A 6,056-nucleotide genomic window follows, 5' to 3' on the forward strand; every position below is an offset into this window, starting at 1 on the left:
CAGCCTATGGGTCACATTTTGCCCACCCTTGAGATAGAGGGATACTGTCCCTGAATGTGGCTATGATAACCTCAGCTCCCAAAATGAAACTGATGGGCAGCAGGTTGAGGACAGGCAACAGGCAGCATGTCTTCACACGACACATAATGTTATGGAATTCACTGGCCCAAGATGGTGTGGTGGTGGAGGCCACTGGCTCAGATAGCTTTATGCAGCAGTTCTGTGCCCACTTCAATGGGAAGTACATCACATCTGCTTGGGTTGATCTCGTCTGATCTCGGAAGCTAAGCAGGGTCAGCCCTGGTTATTACTTGGATGGGAGACCACCTGAGAATCAGACTTCCTGCACTGAGCAGGGGGTTGGACTTGATGGCCTTGTAAGCCCTTTCTAACCTGATGATTCTATGAGTCTGAAGGAACAAATCCTACTGAATTCACTGGGTCTAACACACTGACCTTGTTTGCATGTCACAACATCCCAGGTTTTGTTTTTTTTTAAACTGGGCTTTTGTGAACAAAGCAGAAAGGAGCAAGGCTGCTGGATCTCACTGCCCAATTGCTCCTGCTGCATGCAGGCCCCACTAAATAATCCAGGGATGCTCTGTCCCTGGTTGTTGATCATGATGTGTGAACCAGGGTATTCTGGGCTGTTTGGGGAGACATGTAAGCCATGGGTTACAACTCTGGGGTAGCTTTTCCCCCAACAATCCAGGATATTGAGTGTGCACATTATGGGCTGTCCTTGGGTTGTTTAGCTCCACCTAGCTTCAGCGGGAGTGGTTGGGTGGTGAGAATCGGCGCGCTCACTCCTGATTCGCTCACATCAACCCAGGTTTAGTTAAACAAAAACAAAAAAAAAATTGTTTGTTGTGATGTGCAAAGCAGGCCAGTGAGTCTAACTTTTGAATAGACACACACAGGATTGTATGGTTAAAAGGGATTTAGACCAATTTATGGAGGACAGATCTGTCGGTGACTATTAGCCATGACAAGAGGGGCCTGCAACAAAATGTTACAGAGTGGAATGGTGCTATTCACTGTGTTTCATTCATACAGCTATACCCACACCTTGTTTGGATGCAGCCTCCAGGGAGTATGATTTTTCTTCCAAATAAGATGTGTGTGCTATGTGCACCTTGTTTTCAAGCAAAATTGCCACTTTTTTTTTTGCTGCACTGCCAAATTTCAGTGGGAAATTCAGTGGGGCCTGGGGGAGGGCGGGCAATGTGGCCCTCTAACCCCCAGAAGTTGCTCAACCCTGCCCTAGAAATTCTTTGTACTTCTGCAAACCTTGGATTTCCCCTGATTATGCTGGTATATCTCCCTCTTTTGCATGGGTGGCATCATTTTAGCCACATAAGCAACAACACTCATGCCTGAACACTGGAAATAGAGGGGAAGATGGAAAAATGGAACCAGTGTGTTCAGAGGCAGCATTTCTCTGAGTACCACATGTGGGTGGGGAAAGAGCAATGAGAGGAGAGGGCTATTGCCTAGATGCTGGACTAGATGGATCGTTGGTTTGATCCAGCAGAGCTCTTCTTCTGTTGAGAAATCTTGGAAGGCTTCATTGCGCCCCGCCCATCAAATACATCCCACATGTATTCCGTGCAAGTTCATGCTCAGAGTCTTCCCATTACATCTGCGCCAGGAGGAATTGAGAAACCATCAGTGAGTGTCAGGGCGGGCTGCCTCTCTCTGTCTCTGTCACCAAAGCAGCTGCGATTTCTGTTTGGCACAGTCAAGGCGTGAGACTGGGAAGGGCATCAGGTGACCCTGACTCATGTTGCCAGGTTTCCAAAGGGATGTGGAGAAGAAGAAACATCTGAGAGAGGACCGGCACACAGATGGCACATGACTCACCAACTGCTTTCTTGTTTGCTTGCATGCTCTCTCTCCCCGCTCCAATGAATGGGCTTTTTTTTTTTTAATGAGAACATCCTTGCATAGAATTGAGAAAAATGAATGGTGATCAAAGTGGCTTTAAAGTGTATTTTGTCCTAGTTTGCTAGATCCTTACCTGCTCACCTTCCCAGACAAAATGTAGCCTTTTAAACCAAGGTGCTTGTGAGACAACGCAACACAAAATGGCAATGGAACAGTTAGTGTTCTCCAGCAACACCCCCCCCCCAATCATGATTCAATGACCCCATGACCAGGAGAGTTTGCCATCGCTGCATTCTAGCTGATTTCATTTACATTTTCCTAAGGATGATATTGATTTCAAATGTTAAGACCTCAGCTCCTCCACAGGATAAGCTCAGGGGCAGAAAAGGTAAGTAGATGTCATTTCAAATTAGAATTTAGACATATTTAGAACTGGAAAGATTTAAATCTACTCTTCACCTTAAAATATAAGCCATAGGCAGAGCGGTTAACATGCACTGCGGATTGTGATTTCAAGGAATATCTATTCAGGCTTCATCCTATGCATACTGACACAGGACTAAGTCCAAGTGAGTGAAGTGAGGCTTACTGCTGAGTAGACATGCATTGGATTGCACTGTAAAATACCATAGTTTCTATGCAATCCTGTACATGGAAGGACTTGCTCCTAGGTAAATGTGATAGTAGGATTGCAGCCTCAGTTTTATTGGCATCATGGGTCATTTACAGTGCAATCCAATGCATGTTTACTTAGAAGTAAGCCCTCTTGAGTTCAATGGGGCTTACTCCCAGGTAAGTATCCTTCCAAGTAAAGAGTGAGGACAGTGGTGCAGCTAGGTGATTTTAGGCCCTGGATCTGAGGAGGGCCTTAGGGGGCTCCTCCTTTAGATGGTCATTGCATTACTTCAGTTGTGAAGTGCACAAATAAATTTCTGTTTTCCACACATCCTCATCACCATTCCATGCTGTACAACTGCTTCTAAATGTCTGAGAAGTTAAGAGCACCCCCCCACACACAAATCTGTTTGCCAACCCTGATTTTTAAAAAGAGAAATACTCTGAACATGTGCAGTTGTGTGTTTTAAACTCATTGGCATGCTGCAAAGCAAAATGCTGCCCTCCAGTGCCATTTTTCCTTGGGTTTAAAAAGAGTGCTTTTGTGTTTTGGAGCTCAGACCCCACCTTTGCCTTGTACTTAGGTTCTTGGACAACTTACGTTTCTTTTAGCCTCATCAGTTTGCCTTCTGTGAAATTAGTGTTTTATGTCTGGCCATGCTCACCATCGTAGCCATTTTATTAATGGGCAAGCTCCCCCTGGCAGCCATTTTGTGAGAGTGCGCATGACACTCTCAAAATTTCAAGGGTGCCTACTGAGGAGAAAAAGAACCAAAGCCCCCTCCATGTTTGACCTATATTTCCCCTTCTCCTTGGTATGATGGGAAAGTGTAGGTGACAAAGATCACATAGCTCAGCAGTGGTCTTTTGTCTTATAAACTGACCTAGCCCCTCTGCCCTGTGACTCAACACAATGGAATGTTAATGGGCACCTGGCCTGATGTAGCCTTCTCATAATGTGGCAGATTATAGTCTGTCAGCATTTTTCTCCTAGAACTGACTCCTTTTCCCTCTCAGAGACTTAAATCAAATCACTGAAGTTTGTGAGACAGGATGTACCAACTGTTTGGAATGTAACTTGCCTGGGAACAAGATTCTTTTGTCTTTCTCTTCCTCTGAAGCAACTTGTTTGCTGCACAGTGTAAAAGGCATGTACTGCCCCTTATTGGATGCTCTTTGAGACTTCTGCCTTGCTTAAGCAATAAACATGTGTCTGATCCAGCGCTTACCCGTGTCTAGTTGATTATTGGACCCTCGGCTAGACAACAAACATGTGGGCATATTCCGCTTTTAACATGCTACCAACACAAAAAAAGGTTGGGGACCCCTGATTTAATCAATGCCCAGTCATACAGAGTAGGCAACTTATGGCCCTCCAGATGTTTGGGCCTATAACTTCCATCAGCCCTAGCCAGCATAGCCAATAGCAAGGGGTGGTGAGAGGTGTAGGTCCAAATATCTGGAGGGCCAAAAAGTTTCCCACCCCTGCGGCTTTCTTACAACAGAAAGAGACATCAGCAGTGGAGGCTCGTGGCTCCAATTTCAGTGGGGCTGTGAAGTTGTTCTGGGCTTCTGTCAGAACTCAAAAGGAGCTATCCAAGGTGCTGAACCCATTTTGGGGATTGGGTTCAGCACGTTGGGTAGCTCCTTTAGAATTCTGGCTGGTTCTTACTGAAACCTAGCCCCGCTGAAATTGGAGCCATCAGCCTCCCCCGGTGGCCAGAGGCATAATAGGACAGGTCTCCTGCCCCTGTAACAGGTGTGTAGAAGAGCAGATTTCAGCAGGTGAACTTGCCATGGAACAAACACCTGCATGCATTTCCTCTTCTACACACTTATTAAAAACAACCAAAATAGCCGCACTGGTCCATGAGTAACAAAAAGGCCAAAATCCACAGTTAGTCAATACCGTCAGTAGGACCAACAAAAATGCCACAAAGGATTGTGCAAGGTCTTGATTTCTCCAAAATTCTTCATCAGGCTCTCCCTGTCCTCTTTTGCATCCGGCCACCCTACAGGGGTCCTCCAGACGTTCTGGCCTAAAAACTCCTATCATTCCTCACCATTGGCCATGCTGGCTAGGGCTGATGGGAATTGTAGGCCAAAACATCTGGAGGGCGACAAGTTGCCCACCTTTGCTGCAGAAAAACAAACGGCCTTAAACGATGTTTGGGGTTCTTAACTGGCAGCAACAGGGTTAAAGAGAAAAGGCTAACAGAGAAGCCGGTAGCTGTGTTTTCTGATTGGCATGTAGCGGCTCCTCCTTCCCTCCCCGCTCCAATTCCGCCGAAGCCATGTCGCGTCATCAGATTCAACCCCGCCTCTCCGCCTTTGCAAGCACAGACATGCAAAAAGAGAAGAGCGACGCATCACATTGCTTGGATAGATGATTTCCGGGTTCAAATCGGAGGAACCGTTTTTAAAATGTCCCCTACTTCAATGGAAGACGATGTGACAAGTCCACAGCGCGGAGACGCATCATGCAAGAGCTTCGTGCTCCATTGGCTTGCATGCAAATACCTTGCACTGTTTAAGGCAAAAAAAAAAGAAGTCGCACGAGATTAGACCCAAGCAACGGAGTTGTTGTTCAGTCGTTCGGTCGCGTCCGACTCTTCGTGACCCCATGGACCACAGCACGCCAGGCCTTCCTGTCCTGCGCTCTCTCCCGGAGCGTGCTCAAGTCCATATTCATTGCATCGGTGATGCTATCCAGCCATCTCATCCTCTGCCGTCCCCTTCTCCTTTTGCCTTCAGTCTTCCCCAGCATCAGGGCCTCTTCCAGGGAGTTTTCTCTTCGCATTAGGTGGCCAAAATATTGGAGCTTCAGCTTCAGCCTCTGTCCTTCCAATGAGCACTCAGGGCTGATTTCCTTTAGGATGGACAGATTGGACCTCCTTGCAGTCCAGGGGACTCGTAAGAGTCTTCTCCAGCACCACAGTTCGAAAGCATCAATTCTTCGGCGCTCAGCCTTCCTTATAGTCCAGCTCTCACAGCCATACATTACTACTGGGAAAACCATAGCTTTGATTAGACGGACCTTCGTCGGCAAGGTGATGTCTCTGCTTCTGACTATGAACATGGACTTGAGCACGCTCCGGGAGAGAGCGCAGGACAGGAAGGCCTGGCGTGCTATGGTCCATGGGGTCACGAAGAGTCGGACGCGACCGAACGACTGAACAACAACACCAACAACGGAGGCTGGTGGCTCCGATTTCGGTGGGGCCATCAATCACTCCTTTCCAGATTTCCGCCAGAACCGTCCAGAACGCTAGAGGAGCTATCCAAGGTGCTGAACCCTATCCCCCAAAGGGGTTCAGCACCAGCGTCCTTAGAGCCACCGGCCTGCACTGGGCCCGAGTTTACGGGCAACAGCTCAGTTCTTCGATGCTGCCTTTGTCGGAGGAGGCGCACACGCTGGGACCAAGTCACAGTCACAGCTGGACTAAAACCTTGGACTTCTCCATTGGTCACTTCCAGCATCTCTGCCAGGGGTGGGGTCAGGGGAAAAAAAAGTTCGACTGAACCCGGAAACTAGTGCTCGCTGCACTAGTCCG

The sequence above is a fragment of the Heloderma suspectum genome, chromosome 6 (genome assembly GCF_057233095.1).
Source record: "Heloderma suspectum isolate Gila_16-S chromosome 6, 16-S_ref, whole genome shotgun sequence".
NCBI classification, from domain to species: Eukaryota; Metazoa; Chordata; class Lepidosauria; order Squamata; family Helodermatidae; genus Heloderma; species Heloderma suspectum.